Genomic DNA, 21,382 nt, shown 5'->3' on the forward strand with positions numbered 1-21,382 from the left:
AATAAAATATAACACATATTAATAAGTTCTAAAAATCAATGGAGCAGGAAATGGGGAGGGACTTTAGATAGGCAGGCTGCTTCATAGAATGTGATCTTCCTCTAATGTTTTTTTGTCTCAGAGAAGGTCACCAAATACACTCAACTGCCAATCCAAAGACAAAGGTTGATTTGCAATGTTGCAATTACTCTATATCCATACTAACCCTCCAATTCATTCAATTATTTCCTTCCCACTACTGTAACAAGAGGTCAACCTGACATTATCTCTTATCAAAAGAATTACAGCAGATCTCTAGAAGGTCTCCCTAACTCCAATTTTGCACTGCTTGAATCCTTTTTTCAAACTGTAGTCAGAGAGATATTCCTGAAGTATAATTTTTAGGACTGCTCAGTTTCCTCATGGATAAAATCCAAATGAGCTTTTCCTCTCTTATTCCTTCTCCATCCCCACCACTCTCCATTTCACACTGTACTCTCAAGCCGTAGACTGAATTATTGACAATCCCTTGACTCCTTCCTAATTTTTTTTTTCTTTTTCTACACATGTTTCTTCCTTTCTCTGCAATATTTCTCATTCTCTCCCTTCTTTGGTCTTTCCTTCCCTCTTTTATTTTCAACTGGATAGTTTCAACTAACTTCTCAGTTTAGACATCACCTTTTCCAGGAAGTCATCACTGAGAACTCCTGGAATGGATCTCTAGGGCTTCCCATAGCATGCTGTGCATATGCATATCAGAAACCTTACATCGTTATGTTGAAAACCAGTCACTAATGTAGTAGAATGACACTGTGATGGTAACTGGTATTTTCTTCACCCTTTTTTCTATTCCAGTGGGAGCCGGTGCTGAAAATGTTGCTTTATGGAGATAGACATCAGAAAAAATAGTCCATGAATCCTTCTGCTTCCAAAGGACGTTAGGTGTAGGCAAAATGACTGGGTTTACAACATAAGGAAAAGCCAATTTCCTTGCCACTAGAAAGACACGGTGAGAACAGAAGTCTGTGGATCCAAGAGCAAAGGGAACCTGGGCTTGACTCCCAGAGCAGAGTCCAGAGGAGAGTATGACTGTGTGGTACATTGCTGCAGAGGGATCCGGAGGCAGTTTTCAAAGATGTCTCAGACTCTAAAGTAACACGTGAGAAGGAGAATGCCGTTGGACCTGAAGCAGCTCTCTGAGCCAGGGTGGTGGGTGATACAGTGATATTCTGGAGCACTAGGGACTGAGAACTCCATGCCTTGCCAGCACATGAGAGCTCATGTTTTCAGCATAATTAAGGTGGCAAGATCCTCAAAAAACCAAGGATAAGTATAGAAGACATGCCTGGCTCCCTACTCAACATCCATCTGCTCTTCTACCTTATTGAGAACCACCAGTTTTCTGCAGGGTGTCAGTTTACCTAACAAAAAAACCTGTGATTTCCAACCTTCCTCATACTAAGAGTGGTCAATAAGATGTAACCTAAGGCCTTGCAGGGACATCCTGGAAAGCACTAGAAAATGTGCCAACTGCCTTGGCATTCAGACTTTGCCCTTTTTTCCTCAAGTTCCTACCTTTAAGTTGAATGGTGACATTGAAGACTTTGTCACTGTATTATCTCCAAGAGAGTGCATATTACAGAGTAATCATTTAATAACCATCATTCAGTGAGCTACTATATAGGAAAATGTCACTTTCTGTAAATGCAAATGATTATTACATCTGAACTCTGGATGTCCCAAAGCAGCCCCCACCCCCCAAAAAACAGCATTTTGGTCACATGTTCCTAAAGAGAAGGAACTACATATTATCTATATCAGGTATTATATATCTATATCAGGTATAGTAGGTACACAGAGCCTGATGTAATTTTTAAATTACCTCTAAAGCATCAAAAAATAATCATTTAAAATTTTGAAAAAATATTCTGAATCACCATTTATTCTAATAGTATGAGGACTTTCCCTTAGCTGTCAATGTAATGAACACTTAAAATTATCTGTCAATTCTGGTACAAGTCAAAATAGGCAAACCAGTACTAAACAGCTTCAGGGATTTATCACTAACAAAAAATCTTTCCTCGCTCATGCCAAATCTACTGCCAGTCCAGGTGGTCCCCCAGAATCATTCTTCTCCTAAGGTTGGCTCAGTATTCCAGGCTGCTTTAATCTTCGGCACATTTATGTCAACACATGCTGCCATGGTCACAATGGCAGGAAAAGGGTTTTTTAAAAATCTCATATTGGTCATCAAACGTTTTGATGGACAGTGACACATAGGTATCACTGCTACCCACAATGCATTCTAGAACTAGTCACATAGGTCTGCTTATTTGTATGGATGTGAGAAAGTATTCTCCTGCGGTGTTTCTAAATGGGGAAGAAAAATGGGCATTGGTGATTATGCACAATCTTTAGCATTCACAGGCAGTTTTTAGAAGAAATATTCTCATATCCCTAAAGACAGAGGTTCTGAAATTCTCCAGATTTAGGAACTCTTCATACTTAAAAAAATCATTGAGAATGCTAAGGGCTTTTTTGATGTTTATTTTATCTACCAATATTTATTATATTTGAAATTAAAGCTGAGGAATTTGTGAATTTATTTAAGGAGAATAGTAATATACCCATTATACAATAACATAAATAATATTTTTTAGTAAAAATAACTAGATTTTCAAATGAAACAAAAAAAAATAGAGAAGGGTATTCTATTATATTCTTGGAAACCTCTTCAGTACCTTTACTAAATAGAAGACAGCTATATTCACAAATCTGCATTCCATCTGTTGTGTTATCACACTTTATGTAGCCTCTGGAAAAATTTTATTGTGTATCCACAAGAGAATAAAACTGGTAAAGGCATATAACATCTTAGTATTACTATAAAAATAGTTTTGACCTCACACAACCCTGAAAGGGTCTCAGAATACCCCTAGACACTTTAAGAAACACTGCCTTAAGATGGTTAATGTAATCATTCAATGGCACTGCAAAATGTGCAAAGTTAAAATGCTTACTGCCTATAATGTCTTCAATTTTGCTTTACTTTTGCTCAGAAAACTTTTATTAGGTCAACTCATTGTGCTCTGATTGAAAAGTATTCAGTGCCTCAATCAGGGGATAAACTTGCCAGCTGGTTTTCCAGAAATGATCTGTGAAGAATGTCTCCATTATCTTAAAAAATAGTATTGTTTTCTTCTTCTGGTGTGCCTTTTCAGATTTCTCAGGGAATCCATCTGTCATTTTCTGATCAGCAGCTGAATAGGCACATTTGCTTTCACGTCCTCTTAAATCCACTTGTGCTATCTGTCAGGACCCTAAATCTCATAGCATGAGGGTCGTTATCCTTAGCATACTCCTTCTTCCTACCTGTGGGGCTTATTATCGTACCCTTTCTTGAATAGCACTTTGGTTTAAATCCCTTTATCAATAGGACTCATGGATTCTCTGAAATGGTATGAAGATACTCCTTTCCATTTTCTTTCTAATTAAAATATTCAAATCAACAAATAGTCATTGAATAGCTACCATATACAAAAGACTCCTAGTACATACACAAGATTCTACATTTATTCAAATAAAGTTAAAACTATAGATTCTTCATAATGATTTAATGATTTAAAAGTTATTAAAACTTGAAGTAGAAAACAAGATATAAAAAGTCAGAAGACTTTTTATAAAAGTCTCAAAACATAAAAATGTTTTTATGTTTTCCCTCTTTTGAACCCCAGTTTTCCAACCTGTAAAATGGGACTAACAGAGAGGTCTCAGAACTGTGGGAATTCTTCTCTCTGTGGGTCAGCCAGGAAGTATAGACCCCCTCCTTACTCCTCCCTGGCCTCCAGCAAGCTACATGGTTATGGGTGTCCTGGGACCAATTACCTTGGTGATAGTGGGACAAAGTGGGACCCTTCATCAGAACCAGGACTCTGATCAAGAACTTCAGGGTCACTTCTCTTGCCCCCCTGCCCCTGCAGAACATTCTTGGTACTGCAGGGACAGAACTAGGGTGGCACATACAGAAAACCACCAATAGTGGAGATCCGTTCAGGTATGGGGAAGGGGCCTGGAGATGGCATTCTACCAATGTGAGTGAGACTGAGAGGCTAGAGGTACAGATACATCTCCTTCCATGCCTCTGCAGGTGGTTGTCATCAGTCATTCTGTCCCTGATCTGAGATCCCCTGGCCTCTTTGTCTGGCCAGCTTCATCATTGTCTTTGGGGGTCAGCACCCTGATGTCATGCATGATGTCTGCAGGGAGTTGTTGGCAAGCTTGAATCTTGAAACACTGAGTTGCATCATGGGAGATGTTCTTGGCATGGACCTTACCCTGTCTTGAAGCAACAGATACAGTAGGTGAGGAAGTAACCTTGCAAATGCTTATGGCGCCAGGAAGACTTCCAAGCAGCTGATGTCCTCCAAGTTGAAGGGCCCGGTGTTCAGCCTTTCCACAGAAGGATCTCCCTCTTAGGGATCTGAATTTAAATCCCCACTCTGTCATTCCTAGCCCTGTGGTCTTGTACAAATCTCTTAACTCTCTGAGCGATACAATACTAGGTACACAGTAAGTACTCAATACATGTTAGCTTACTATTGCTATTATTAGTATTATTATTACTGTTTTTATATTTCCATTTACTAATGGTGTGACCTTCATCAAATAAATGTTTAAGTCTGGGGCGCCTGGGTGGCTCAGTGGGTTAAAGCCTGTGTCTTCGGCTCAGGTCATCATCCCAGGGTCCTGGGATCGAGCCCCACATTGGGCTCTCTGTTCAGCGGGGAGCCTGCTTCCTCCTCTCTGTCTGCCTGCCTCTCTGCTTAGTTGTGATTTCTCTCTGTCAAATAAATAAAATATTAAAAATAAATAAATAAATAAATGTTTAAGCCCAATTTTCCTCAAAATGGAGATAATTTCACCAGTTCTCCCAGTAGGGATGTGAGAATTAAATAGCAAGACAACCCATAAAGGTTAGCTTCTTTTTCTTTTCATCCCTACTTTGTACCCATGCACCTTCCACAGGTTAGTTCACTTCTGAGACCTCAGTTTCCTCATCTGCAAAATAGGGGTAAATAGCATCTACTTTTCTAGAATTGTGAGCATTCATTGAGATGATCGTTGGACGCCTGGGTGGCTCAGTTGGTTAAGCGGCTGCCTTCGGCTCAGGTCATGATCCCGGCGTCCTGGGATCGAGTCCCCCATCGGGCTCTGTGCTCGGTGGGGAGCCTGCTTCTCTCTCTGTCTCTGCCTGCCACTCTGTCTGCCTGTGCTCGGTCTCGCTCTCTCTCTCTCTGACAAATAAATAAATAAAAATCTTTAAGAAAAAGAAAAAAAAAGAATGTTATCTTAATATTATTATTCCTGTTGTTATTATGTGCCCTCCTTCACAGTTCTGTGACCTTGAACAAGTTCCATAGACTCTCTGAGTCTCAGCTTCCTCAGGGGATAAGATGGGGAAAATCAACCCCTCTTCTAGTTTTGCTGCAAAGAAGAAACGGCTATATCAGTGATCTGTTCTTACCAGCGGTTTCCTGGCTCTGTGACTGCAGGCAAGTCCCTGCAGGGGACCTGTGAATCCAGTCCTGTGAATCCAGCACTGTGAATCCAGCACTCTCCATCTTATCCAAAGCTGTGGGATAAAGAAAAAACAATCTTAGCTTGGTGCCTGACTAGGAATGTCATGGATGGTGTTGGAGTTGTGGTGACTTCTGGGACTCACTGATGAGAAGGAACTTGAACCTGTCTTTATAGAGCTTCAGAATAGTCCTGGACTGGCAGCCCCACCCAGAAGTCCTATAGCAGCAACACAAACTGCTTGGTGGGGCAGTGGATGAGGATAGTGTGGAAGCAGCTTATTCTACAACTGTGGGGGACACGATGTGAGGTCACTTCAGAGAGCAACACATACTCCACCTCTGCCTAAAAGACTCAGAACTCACTGGAAGGAAATATATGACCCAGTCCTCCTCCAAAAACCCTTCAATGGCCTACTCAGGGTATATCCAGATCTCATAGACTATATAGAATAATGGGATGGAAACTCAAGCAGCCAGACTTTAAATCAAGGCTCCTTCACTGATCAGCTCTATGGATGAACAGGTGTTTGCCTTTGCTCTACTATCAATGAATTATTCCTTTATACTCCATTTTCCTCAACTATAAGAAGAATATGCTACCTTTCACACTCATTGACCTCTATCATTCTATGATACAAGTGAGTTTGATTAAGCTATGTGTTAGCAAATCTCTTGATGTATGTTTTTTTCACTGTCTGTATCACATACCCTGTGGAACCCCTACAAATATTAATGATTATTTCACTGTCAATCTTCATCTGAAACTCAGAATAAATTCTAGATCAATATTATAACAGGGGTCCCTGAGTGAAGAACAAAATAACCAAGGCATCCCACAAAACAGCTATTCACTTTTATTCCTTTAAAGTGGTAAAAGTTGTTGGTTAGAAACCTCTTCTGAAACTTCCCACTATAGGAGGGAGGAGTCAAGATGGCGGAGGAGTAGCAGACTGAGAAGACATCAGGTAGCAGAAGTTCAGCTAGATAGTTATCAAACCATTCCAGACACCTACAAACCCAACGGGAGATCGAAGAGAAGAACAGCAATTCTAGAAACAGAAAACTAACCACTTTCTGAAAGGTAGGACCTGTAGAGAAGTGAATCCAAAGCCACGGGAAGATAGACCACACAGGGGAGGGGCCAGCTCCCAGCAAGTGGCAGAGCAAGAGAGTATGAAATTCAAACTTTTAAAAGTCTGCTCCACTGAGGGACATGGCTCCAAAGGCCAAGCGGGGGTGGAGCCCCCGCAGGGACAGTGTGGTCTCATGTCCCCCAGGGTCACAGAAGGATCAGGGATGTCTGAGTGCAACAAAGCTCACAGGTGTCAGAGCGGGGAAGCTGGCTACAGAGACGGAGCTGAGGAGTGACCTGTCAGCTTAGGATTACCTTAAACTGTGATCTGCAGCAGTCAGGCCACTGCTCTTTGAGCAGGTGGCAGATCTAGGGAAACCCACAAGTGGCAGGTCCGGGGAAACATACCTTCCTTCTCTGGAGGCAGGAATCTGCTGGATTTGGAGACTCTGAATGGGGCCGTGTGCCAGAGACAGAAACGCTTGGTCACAGGCTGGGTGAGATCAGAGTGCAGCTGGAGACCAGGGAAACAGGAGTGATTGAGCGCTTTTCTACAAGGGCGCACTGAGGAGTGGGGCCTGAGCTCTCGGCTCCTCTGGGCCAGAGATTGGGAGGCCGCCATTTTCATTCCCGTCCTCTAGAGCTCTACAGAAAGCGTTCAGGGAACAAAAGCTCCTGAGAGCAAACCCAAGCAGATTACTTAGCCCGGCCCCTGGAAAGGGCAGTGCAATTACTCCTCGGGCAAAGACATTTGGGAATCACTACAACAGGCTCCTCCCCCAGAAGATCAGCAAAAAATCCAGCCAAGACCAAGCTCACCGATCAAGGAGAACAGCGGAATTCCAGAGGGGAAAGCAAAACTTGGAATTCGTGGCTTTCTCCCCATGATTCTTTAGTTTTGCAAAGTTAATTAAATTAAAAATTTTTTCTTATTCTAATTTTTTTAACTTTTCTTCTATCCTCTTTGAATGTTTTTTAACTAGTTTATCTTAACAATACCTTTCTAAAAAATATACCCTAAATCTAGCACAGGGCTTTGTTTTAGTCTCCAGTCCAAGCAAATTCCCTCCACTTTCTTTTTCCAACAAACTTATCAATTCCCTTTTTAGAATTTTTTAAAATTTTCATCTTTACAGTCATATTCCATCCCTTCATTGTGTTTACCCTTATTTTTGTATATATCTAAGTTTTTCTTTCTTTAAAATTTTGGAAGGTAGTTTCTTCTAAGAAGCCAAAATATACCCCAAATCAAGTGCATGGATCTGTTCTATTCACCAGTTTAATATATACTTTAAAATTTTTTTTTTATTTTTTTAAACTTCTTTTTATCCCGTTTCTTCTCCCTCCAATTTGCGGTTTCTTCTGATTCTGTTAGCACACATTTTTCTGGGCTCTTTGCCACCCTTTTAGTATTTTATTCTCTTGTTCATATATTCTTATCTGGATAAAATGACAAGGTGGAAAAACTCACCACAAAAAGAAAAGTAAAAGAGGCAGTACCAAAGGCTAGGGACCTAATCAATAAGAACATTGGTAATATGGCAGATCTCGAATTCAGAATGATGATATTCAAGGTGCTAGCTGAGCTCCAAAAAGGCATGGAAGATATTAGAGAAACCCTGTCTGGAGAAATAAAAGCCCTTTTTGGAGAAATAAAAGAACTAAAATCTAACCAAGCTGAAATCAAAAAAAGCTATTGATGAGGTACAATAAAAAAATGGAGGCTCTTAAAAAAAATGGAGGCTCTTACTGCTAGGATAAATGAGGCAGAAGAGAGAATTAGTGATATAGAAGACCAAATGATAGAGAATAAAGAAGCTGAGCAAAAGAGAGACAAACAACTACTGGACCATGAGGGGAGAATTCGAGAGATAAGTGATACCATAAGATGAAACAATATTAGAATAATTGGGATTCCAAAAGAAGAAGAAGGGTGGGGGGCAGAAGGTATATTGGAGAGAATTATTGTAGAGAATTTCCCCAAATGGCAAAGGGAACAAGCATCAAAACCAGGAGGCACAGAGAACCCTCCTCAAAATCAATAAAAATAGGCCCACACCCCGTCATCTCATAGTAAAACTTGTAAGTCTTAGTGACAAAAAGAAAATCCTGAAAGCAGCCAGGACAAGAAGTCTGTAACATACAATGATAAAAATATTAGGTTGGCTGCAGACTTATCCACAGAGACCTATCAGGCCAGAAAGAACTGGAATGATATATTCAGAGCACTAAATGAGAAAAACACACAGCCAAGAATACTATATCCAGCTAGGGTATCATTGAAAATAAAAGGAGAGATAAAAAGCTTCCAGGACAAACAAAAGCTAAAAGAATTTGTAAACACCAAACCAGCCCTACAGGAAATATTGAAAGGGGTCCTCTAAGCAAAAAGAGAACCTAAAAGTAGTAGACCAGAAAGGAACAGAGACAATATATAGTAATAGTCACCTTACAGTCAATACAATGGCACTAGATTCATATCTCTCAATAGCTACCCTGAGTAAATGGGTTAAATGCCCCAATCAAAAGACACAAGGTATCAGAATGGATAAAACAAAACCCATCAATATGCTGTCTACAAGAAACTCATTTTAGACCCAAAGACACCTCCAGATTTAAAGTGAGGGGCTGGAAAACAATTTACCATGCTAATGGACATCAAAAGAATCCTGGGATGGCAATCTTTATATTAGATCAATTAGATTTTAAGCCAAAGACTATAATAAGAGATGAGGAAGGACATTATATCATACTCAAAGGGTCTGTCCAACAAGAAGATCTAACAATTTTAAATATCTATGCGCCAAACATGGGAGCAGCCAGCTATATAAACCAACTAATAACAAAATCAAAGAAACACATAATACAGTAATACTAAGGGACTTTAACACCCCCCTCACTGAAATGGACAGACCATCCAAGCAAAAGATCAACCAGGAAATAAAGGCCTTAAATGACACACTGGACCAGATGGACATCACAAATATATTCAAAACATTCCATCCCAAAGCAACAGAATACACATTCTTCTCTAGTGCACATGGATCATTCTCCAGAATAGATCACATCCTCAGTCACAAATCAGGTCTCAACAGGTACCAAATGATAGGGATCATTCCCTGCATATTTTTAGACCACAATTCTCTGAAGCTAGAACTCAACCACAAGAGGAAAGTTGGAATGAAACTTCCCAATATAATCTGAAACTGGCCACCATACATGAAGTGTAGGGAGAGACCTAAGAGGCAGATGAATCCAGATAGGTAGATAGCCAGTTTAGTAATGAAGGGAACTGATGCATGAGGCTTGACTTGGGCAGCCTCAAAACAGTGGACTGCACTCACCAGTCAACTCTTAGAAGTTTAGATAGAGGCCCTAACTGGGTTTAGCCACATACCCAGTCCAGATAGCTTCAACACATTCCTATCTCAAGGCTGAATCCTTGGAGCAAACTCCAGGAGCAGGGAAAGCAAGCAGAATACACATTCTAAGGCAGGTGAGGGGGTTGAGAGTCTCCAATTGCCCAGATCCAGCTCACAGGTCAACTGGCAGTTATATCTTCTTGATAATCTCCCCCAACAGATGTAAACTGAACAGTTAGATCATTAGTAAAATACTTCAAATATTAATGACCATATAAAATATGGTTGATACCTGAGAACCTAAGGTTCCCTCACTGCTATCTCCAAATACCATGAGAGAGATTTTCATATGATGGGGGAAAAGCTTGAATTTTGAAATGCATGACTATTGAGTCTCTTATCTCAAATTTTAGGTTTCAACCAACCTAGTTCTTGTATTGAATCATTTAAAAAAATCAGCTGAAGAGGAGGAAAATGTTGGCAATGGAAACCTTAAGAATCTAAGACTCAGCTTGTATCCATGGATTCATTACCAAGGTCTAAAAGCATACCATTAGCATTAGAGATAAGGAAAACAAACATGAAAGAACCAATTCCAAAGGTTCAGTAGATTTCAGTCTTTAGAATCAGAAAGACACAAATTCGACTCTGTCGAATTTTGTCACTCAGAAGTCAAGTTATTATATTGACAATAACTAGTCAAGTTATTGAAACTTGATAAGCATCAGTATCCTCATCTGCAGAGTCATCCCCATCAGTATGGTTGAAATGACAAAGTGCTTGTACCTGGCATACATTAGGAATTCACAATAATTGCTTGACAACATCTTTCTTTTGACTAAATTATAAGGTTGATATGGATTTGAGGTCTAAATTACATGAACAGGCAATTTAAAAATACCCAAACTTCCTGGAATATATACTTCGGCATATTCATTTTCCTGTGATTCACTGTAATCACTGCAGACAAAGGTGGATCATTCAAATAAGGAGACACCTAAGAAGAGAATCAAAGCTCTGCCTTCCACTTTGCTGACTGAACTGGTTTCACGTAAAAGAAAGGGGACCTTGAAACACTCTTTTGTTACAATATTAACCAAAAGATTTAGAAACATGATTTTTAAAAGGTAAGTTAATAAAAACTGTAGATAATTTTTAGCCAGCTTTACAAAGTAAGTTCTTGAGAAAAAAGTCACAACTAAATGTCTGTAATATTAATCTCAATAGTAATAATAACAATACTTTTGCCTATAGTGTCATTTACTGTCCTAACAAAATAGTACCTAAGTTCATGCTGGAGAAGCAAAGCGTACTGCTAATAACACAAGACTGGATTAGGCACACAAACAAGAACCCAGCACCTTTTGAGTCCTTTTGAAAGGGAAAATGAATAAGGACTGACAGCTTTTATCAAAATGATTGAGAATGATTTCAGAAGAATTGAAGAAAAATGTGCAATGATCTACAGCTTGCTACAGTGGCTCATACAGGCAGACGTAAGTGTGGATAAGGCAAATGTGACCAGAAGGTATGTCTTCAATGGGGTTGTCAAAATGCATAAAGTGTATTTTTACATTAGAAACAATCTCATATCTGAATAGAAAATAAATCCAAAGGAATGAGCTTAGTAAGTAGATCAAGAAAAAAATCTAAATTTCGTATATGTGAAAACTTAGAGAAGTCTGCACCTGAAGAATAACAGGAAGTTCCCAAATAAAAAATAAAATAGATTTGACTATTCCCCTATATCTAATTAAATATAATAATCAATTAATCTTTACGAACTGCCCATTACACAAACACAGTTACAATAAAATCCCCACTGTGATAATTTCCCTGAGCAAATGCTTCTATAATGAAAACTCTAACAAATCTCTAAATCTACATTTACAGATACAGAAATTATTCTGGTAATATCTCTATCTGGTATGCTATATAATTTATATGCTATTTTCAAGCTGTCACATACTTGTCTCTAAGCACTTCCATATTCACATTTATAGAAGTAGAAATTGCTTTGTTAATATCTGTAGCTGGTAAATATTCCTATGTCATTTTCCAGTCTTAAATATATCTTATAAATGAGACAATGCCCAGGAAAGCTTTACTGAACTTATTACATTTTGCCCATGAAGGTGGGCCATCCCCCAAAAAAGTCATTTGGGGAGTGGTGACAAGGTGTGACTGCATTCATTGTTTGACTTAAATCAAATAATTTCTGACACAGTTCAAATCCTTAGGAACCTATCTATGGCCAATTCAAACAAATAAACACTCGAATAAGAAAAGTAGAATGAAGTCCTGCTGTCATACATTTCACTTAATAGTTGCTTTCCTGATGTATCCGAGAGGAGTATTTGAAAGGACAGTATGTATTTTCCTGTGATGTCAAAATGTCAATTCAAAATCCATCTGTTTTAGCAGAAAAATAATACTTTGTCATAAATGCGAGCTAACAGCCAGTACTCCACCTGGCACCCAGAGGAGATTGAGAAAATCCTCTATTGTCCTAGCACAATGTTAGTTATTATTTATAAGGCCTTATAGAAAAAAATAGTTGCCTGACATTCATATAGTTTTCTTAGGAGAAATGTTCCCTCTCCTCAACAGTATTTAAAACATACCTAAGCAGCCAGAACTATGGTTATTTACCTTGATATTGAATTATTTTCCAAAAGCTTGTCATTGTAAAGAAGAGATGCTAAATATTGATAAGGATTGGTTAGTTCCACAGCTTCCACACCAAGAGGCATAGAGAAAACCAGGAATAAAATAAAACTTTTCTCCCACTGTGCTGTAAATAGATTTCATTTATACCTGGTATGAATTTCCCTCAAGTCTAGAGTCCTTAGAGTTTTAAGACTGGAAGCATATCCAAGCTAAGATTGCCAAATTAGTATCAATTTAGAGCAATTTAAAATTGTGTAATTTTGTATAAGAGAATACAAGCTGAGACTCTTATTTTGTCTAGTGACATGTATGGCTATTTCCATGGTCTTTATTGCTTCACTATTGATGGTATAACAAACATCTTTTTTTTTTGTTTTTTTTTTTTTTAATTTTATTTATTTATTTGACAGAGAGAAATCACAAGAGAGGCAGGCAGAGAGAGAGGAAGGGAAGCAGGCTCCCCGCTGAGCAGAGAGCCTGATGTGGGACTCGATCCCAGGACCCTGAGATCATGACCTGAGCTGAAGGCAGCGGCTTAACCCACTGAGCCACCCAGGCGCCCAACAAACATCTTTTTAAAATATTATGCACCTTTCTGGCTAACACGGGGGAAAAAAATACCTATAGAGGCCATTATCAGTCTGATGGATATTCGTCTTTCTAAACATCCCACAAAATTTAAGAAGCTAGCCAAGGAGACGAACTTGCTGTTAATAAATAGAAGTGTTATATTCTAGCCATAACACAATACATAAGATATGATATAGGTATGACCAACGATTCTTTTAAGAACAAGTTTTACTAATAAACATAAAATAATATATATTAAAAAAGGCTGGGATGGTAGGAGATGGGGTAATGATTTCTTAAACAAGTTGATATTCTTGAATTTCATTTGAGTATCTTCAAGGGTTAGAAAAAATTTCCTCCCATCTTCTTCCCAAGGTATAATAAAACACCTTTGGTTATAGTTCAACAATATCTGGAAAATGCAGATTCATCAATCCCTATATGTTCATGTGTAAAATGAGAGTATTGGATCATGCCATTCACTCATTCACTTGCTCACTCCTCAAGTATTAATGAGTAAGTAACCACATCGGGCCCATGCTATAAACTGGGACTACCTCCGAGAAGAAGATAGGCATGGTTTCTGAGGCACTGAAGTCCACAGACCGTGAGGGAAGACTTATTTTATCCACAGCAAAAACAAATACATATTTCAACTGTGATAAGTACTATAAAGAAGCAACGCAGGGTGATATGGGAGCATTTAACAAGGAAACTTGGCTTGCACCTGCGGTTGAAGGGGAGAATTTTCCACACAGGGAGAATTACATCTGAAAAGGCACTGAGGTGGGGGAAGTTGCAAGTCAGGTTTAAAAAGGCAAAAGAACATATAGTTGGAACAAAGAGAGTGACAAGGCAACCAGAAAAAGATGGGGCTAAAGGGCAAGATCCTGTGGGTCTCACAGCTACATAAAGGATTTAGAGCTTTATGCAGAAAATGAGGAAAAGTATTCAAAGATTGTAAGAAGAGTAATGACAAAACCTGATTATCCCTGAGGTTGATCCCTACTCTGAATTTCAATAGGAATGTGTTTTTTTTCCTACTAATTAAAATTGAAGTAAGTAGGGCTAGCATTATTATTATCATTGTCTTACTATAGCTATTATGAATTGACCTAGGCGCAGAACTCAGGTTAATAAATTGTAACTTCATTATTATGTTGCTAAACTTAATTTAGTTCACTTAGCCTCAATTCCCCAATTCCCAGAGATGAGATGGTAACTCAGTCTTTGCAATTCAAGTTAAACACAATCACTTCTAGTTTAAATCTTGATCTCCATTTAGTACATAACTTCGTCAAAGAGCAGTCACTCCTTAGGATTCTTCCACGACTTCCGTTCCATTCTGACCTTCCCTTCCTTTCTTTCTTGAGGTAATCTTTATTCTCAGAGGCTGGTTGTATGGTTGGGCATTTGGTCCAGGGCTCCACTCTCAATGTTCTATGTAACTCATCTCTTCTAGTCTCCTCATGAGTTGCTGTTATTTTCTGCCGATAGCCTCGATCGAGCCCAAGCATGTATACACTCATCATGCTGACCCAGTCTTCTTTGTTCTAAGATATCCTTCCCCATCTTAAGAGGACAGGACTTTGAGACAGTCCACCAGGTATATTAGATGTGCTCTTCTCAGCCTCTGCTGCTCTGTCTCTTTAACAATACACTAAACACAAGTCTTCCAAAGAGGTTTGTAGTTCTCACCAACTATATTCTGTGAAGCCGGTCACATGTGTCTTCTATTCTCAGATTCTCCTAAACATATCTATGTATTTATAAACTGCCCAGCCCCATTCCTCACCCCCACCACCCAGATCACAATTCCAGGCAGCCTCCGAGTTCTAGTCACATTCCCTCTGATCTTCTCTCAACAAGTGATCAAAACTGGCTCCAACTGAATGGGCACGATGCTTTCATCGCATTCATACAGTCTTCCCCAGTGTGTGGTTTGCTGTGTCAACTCTGGGCCCTGAGTTCCCTAGGTTTTGCTCTTGACACTCAGAGCCCATCTTTTGGAATTCAAACAAAACTGTTCTGACTAAAGTCTACCCATTCCAGCTCAAAAAGAGTCTCAACTTTCAAACTTTTGACTTCATAGCAGATTTATAAATGTCTACCTATGAGCTCAAAAGTCAAGAATTTGACTCTTTATTCCCTTTAGATTATTTTGCATGCTTGTTTCAGTGGGTAGTATGCCTCAGCCTCCTGATCAAGCTCTACGGGGAAAAAGGTTCCGGGATGCAAAGAAAAAAGAACCATGTAAAAGGAAAACTTACCTCTGGTATTCTTTCAAAAGTTTAACCCAATAATAAATGAGGGACTAAAAAAAAAAAAAATGAGGAGCACCTGGGTGGCACAAGATTAAGCATCTGCCTTCCACTTTAGCCATGATCTCCAGGTCCTGGGATCAAGTCCCATTTCAGGCTCCCTCTTCCCTCCTGGGGAGTCCTTCTCCCTCTCTTTCTGCCTCTCGCCTTGCTTGGGCACTCTCTCTCTTTGTCTCTCTCAAATAAATAAATAAAATCGTCAAAAAAAATATAATAGGATCCAAAATTGAAACCATAGTCATCCATGTTAATTTGCAAAGGAATGGAAATAAAACATTTCAGATTTTGTTTCCAAGATAACACTTACTTTCTGATAAGCTTCTCCTCATAAATTTACAACAAAATAAAAAATGTGGCTTCACTATTGACATTTGTCAGGAAATCTAAAAGAAGTCTTACATAAAACAAGGAATATCCTGGGATATAGGATTTGTTCTCTCAGGTTGATAGAATGCCATTAGAATGTCTTTCCTCATAGTTCTGGAACTGAAAGCAACCAGATCCCAATAAGGACAAGGCACATTTTCCCCTAATTTGAGGCATTTCCATTTAAAATAAAGTAACTGCCAATGTGTTGGCTCAGGCTTTCCTACTCAAACTGTGGTAAATGAACTACAAGCAAAGGCCTCAACTGAGAGCTTGTTGGAAACGCAAAATTTCAGGTCCCTCCCCAAATCTAATGAATCACAATCTGCATTTTAATAGAATGGGTCCTCATGATGTGTCTATACAAAATCTAAGAAGCTCCAGGTCTTAAAAAAGGGGGGGGATATTTTACGAAAGATAGAGGTAACTAATGTAGTAATTAAGAGCTTCTTTCTGAAAATAAAAGGTAATCTTAATATTACATGCATAGCATTCAATGCTGAGATATATAGAGTCACCTAACAAGGTACATTAACGTTGCTCATGAGCCAAGCACAATATATGAGTAACCCCGAACTGCCCATTCTTTCCATGCTGATATGAATTACCCCAAGTCCACTGGCAAAATAGAGTTTAGGGAGTCTCACTTAGTACAATCACTAGTACTCACTCTGTCTGCTCTAAGTTATTATGCTGTAGCCTGAAATAAAGTTGGAATCTTTAAGTATTTCTCTGTGAGAATTCCCCCATGGTTTCGTGTGTGTGTATGTGTAAAGCTGTGGTTGTAAAGCTAACCGAAAATCGGGATAGTGTTGAGTGATACAAAAACAACATCAAAGAAATGTTGTTTGCAAGTCTTTTAAAAATTTCATTGGAACAGCTCCTACATTAAATAAAGTCATGTTGATGAATATGACATATTTGAACATAATCATATTTTCAGTTGCTCCATCAAAAATCTGAAACCGTGTGTGACATGTTTTTCGGTAGTCACAATAAAAGCTTACTGTGATCATTTCCCATCATAACTACTCCGTGATGCATCAATGGATAACCAGGTCTCCAGAACTGAAGTGTGACTTGGAGTTAAGTAATCATTCAGTAATTTTTAGTGCCAGGTATGGTCTTGGCCCTTGCGGATGCTTATAAATGTTTATTGATGATAATTGTCTTATAAAGCTACCACTATTTGTTATGAATTACCCAGATTGCCTTTTTGGAATTGTGAATGTTCTCTAAATAACTCTATGCTTCATTTTGATGCTTCAGCTCTGGCATGTATGTCTATCTTGAATAAGTTTTTCAAAAAATGCCTTGGAATACCCAATTTTGAAAACGTAGTATGCCATTCCTCTTTCAGCCTTCTAATTTTGTCTATTAAAGAATATTGATGAATTACGAAGATTAAACTTCAAAATTCCTTCTAAATTATTTCTCAGGCAGAGGGAATGACTTGTTCCAGACCATCTGTAATCTCTTTGCTCTTCTGGCCCACAGCACATAGTGGTGAGGCAGCTGCTTGTGTTGGAAATATAATAGATGGCAGTTCTACCACGATCACCACCGCTTTCATGAAGTTTACTGACCTAGAAAGAATTACAGCAATATCTACTGGCTACTCAAGATTTACTGTGTTTCATTCAAGTAATGTGCTAGGTGCTTTTCATTTGTTATCTCACTTAATCTTAAAAACATCCCACAGGGTAGATGCTATTATCATCATTATTCATATTTTACAAGTGAAGAAATGAGGGACTAATGCCAAATAGTAAGTATTATAACCAGGATTCAAGGCCAAGTTGTCCTGCTCCAAAGCCTCCTCTCCTTTGAGATTTTCATTACCATGAGCTTTGCCTAATATAGTTCCCTATCTTAAGCTATCCCGTCCAAAGGTGAATAACACTATTCAGGTGAATATAATTAACCTTTAAATTCTTAAAATAAAAACCTACAAACACATACATACTCACAAATACAGTCTTGAAATAGAGCTGTTTCTGAGTCATAAATGCGATACACAAAGTGACATACACCTGGTACAAACCTATAAAATGTAAATGAAATGAGAATTACTATACCATTCCTGCTGAATAATATCCAGTCTCACAGACATCAATGCAAATAGCTAAATGTACAGGAGAAGAGAATTTGTATTCTCTAAATAGAGCCTACATGTGCATTACAATTTGCATATACAAATGGACCTACACATATGGACCATTTTTACTTAAGAAAATCCTGAGGACTTACTGAAATCAGAAGTCCACTTCAGGAATTTGTTCATTCCGTGTGCATGGACATCATTACAGGCTGAAAGCTTATTAACTATAATCAAGAAGGTCCTTTTGGAATTATCTTCCTTAGCCTACTTCCAGGGGAAATCATTCGTAGGTTTCTTCAGGGCAATGGTTATCAACCAAGTGCTCAGGCTCATTTTCAAATGTTCCAGACCAAATTTACTGTAATAATGATAACTGCTCTTTCCATATCCTGATCTTTTTAACTGCTATACATCTTTTCATCTATTTCCATTTCCCTTAGGTAGAGTACAGACTAAGAAATCATCATACCCATTTTTCAATACTATACATCATCAGAAACAATTTTGATAATCATATTATTAGTGTGAATAACCCCATCCTTCACAACTCTACTAAAGAGTCACCTAAATGTCCTGTTCTTGTTCGCATGCTCTATTTATAACTACAAATGTCAAAAATTCTAAATGAAGTATATGAGCCTTGATTGATAAAGAGAAATGGCTCTCTTTTCTAGCAAGTAAAAAACAGTTAATAAAATCCTAGCACCTGCTTAAAATTGATCTTTAAATTCTTCAAAATTGTTCCTTAGTTAATTCAGGTGACACACATTTGTATCCCTGTTCAGGAATAGTTTTTTAATGCATGATTATTTGGGAGAGATTATTAGATTTATTACCTTTGCTAATGAACACTTAGATAAAAGAGGTATTCTCAAGATAAGTATTCTCATGACATGAACTCTGATTACCATATATTAATTTTCATTTCAAGTTAGAATTATATAAAGAGTGAACCCAGTGGCTTTTACATATAGAAAATGGGACCTCTCCAAAGTACACTCTGCTATAATTCTCAAGTGTCCCCTGTCACATTTGTAATGTAGCATATCAGTAGAACCAGAATTCATCATCGTGAAAGCAATTCCAGAGGTTTCAAGAAGCAGCGGATACACCTTAAAGACACAGTGTTCATCTCAGAGCTTTAAAATACTGTGTTAGCCCTGTTTCAGTGGGACTGGGGGGACTGACTTTAAGAATGGTGACTGAATTGGCTGAGATGCCCTTCCTATATATTCTATACCCAAGAGTCTCTTACTTATCTGCCCCTATTTCACAGCAGCATTTAACACAGAGTCAAAGGTAAAAGAGGACGCAATTCCTTAGTAAATGCAGGTGCATCTCCATCTCCAGTATTTGAGACAAGGTCACAACATCTCAGTACCAAACAGTGCCACCAGGGCCACGGAACTCACATTCTCTGCAGGATGTCCTTGTCCTGAGAAATCTTCAGCTGATAAACATATCATGAAGCCACTGTCATTAGAATTTTAAGAAAAAATTGATTTTGTCTATTCACCGTAACTAGAATTTTAAGAAAAAATTGATTTTGTCATTCAAAAAATTGAGCAGGAAAAAAAAATTAATGGCCCTCATGAAATCTAAGAGTAGAGGTGCCTTATGAGGCCAGTATCACCCAGGTACCAAAACTAGATAAAGATACTACCAAAAAAAAAAAAAAAAGAGAGAGAGAGAGAGAGAGAAAACCACAGGCCAATATCTCTCATGAATATAGATACAAAAATCTTCAACAAAATTGAATCCAAGAATATATTAAAAAATCATACACCACAATCAAGTGGGGTTTATCCCATGATGCAAGGGTGATTTAATATTCACAAAACAATCAACATGATTCATCATGTCAGTAAGAGAAAGGATAAAATCCATATGATCATTTCAATAGATGCAGACAAAAGCATTTGACAAAGTGTAACATACATTCATGATAAAAATCCTCTGCAAAGTAGGTCTGGAGGGAACATATCTTAACATAATAAAAGCCTTACGTGGAAAAACTCACAGGTAACATCATCCCCAATGGGGAAAAAAAGAGAGCTTTCCCCCTAAGGTCAAGAACAAGACAAGGGTGTCCACTCTCACCATTTTATTCAATATAGTACTGGAAGTCCTAGCCACAGCAATCAGCAACATAAAGATGTGAAAAATATTCAGATTAGTAAGGAAAAAGTAAAACTCTATTTGCAGATGATATGATACTGTATTTAGAAAACCCTGAAGATTCCACCAAAAAAGTACAAGAATTGATAAATGACTTCTATAGTCACAGGATGCAAAATCAATGTATAGAAAGCTGTGGCATTCCTATACACTAATAATGAAGCAACAACAAGTGAAATTAAGGGGTTCTGGGTGGCTCATTTAGTTAAGTGTCTGACTCTATTCCCCCTTTGACAGTAATTGGTATCATCAGGATAAACATTTCATTACTTTTTCTGACTTAAAATTGATCCCACAAAATGTGCAGGCTACAAGAAGATATATATATACAATTCATATATCTGACAAAGGAATTGTATCAAGAGTATGTAAAGAATTCCTACAAATCAAGGTATGGATGTAAATGAAAACAACTCAATTTTTCAAATGGGCAAAAGAAAAGGCATTTAAAAAGGAGAGTATCAAATAGCAAGAAAAAAATAAGAAAAGGTATTCAACATCAATAGTATCAGGAGGGGACTGCAAATTAAAATCACAATGGCATTCCTATAATTACATAGCCACCTGATAGGCTAAAATTTACAAGACTGATAAGACCAAGTTTTGGCAAGAATGTGGAACAAACAGAATTCTTATACATTGCCAGTGAGTGTGAGGTGGTACTACTTTGAAAAACTGCTAATCAATCTATTTGAAAGTAAAATACATACTTATCTGTGGGTATTCTATTCCTAGATATTTATAGTATAGAAATAAAAACACATCTGTGAGAAATCTATCTAGCTAGGGAGGTATTATTTTTCATTGCAGATTTATTTATAATTGTCCAAAACTAGAAAAAATAATTCCAAATATCTATCACAAGGGAGCAGATAAATAAATCATGGTTTTTTCATTCAGTGGTTTATTACTCAACCATTAAAAAAAACAGAAAACAACTATTTATTGAGACTCTACTATGTGCTATACATTGGGATTTACATATAAAAGCAGTTACAAGAAATTTTGCATATTTTATCTTGAAGGATTTAGAACTTCAGAAAGATTTTATTTCCATTTCTTCTTCCAAATCCACACTACTCTAACCTCTTAAAGAGAAACAAAACAAAATATTCATCAATCAGAAAATAATTTCCTTTAATAAATTTGTAAGCATTCCAAAAGATTAGTATTCACAAAATAAG

This window comes from Meles meles, chromosome 3, assembly GCF_922984935.1.
Source record: "Meles meles chromosome 3, mMelMel3.1 paternal haplotype, whole genome shotgun sequence".
Taxonomy (NCBI): Eukaryota; Metazoa; Chordata; class Mammalia; order Carnivora; family Mustelidae; genus Meles; species Meles meles.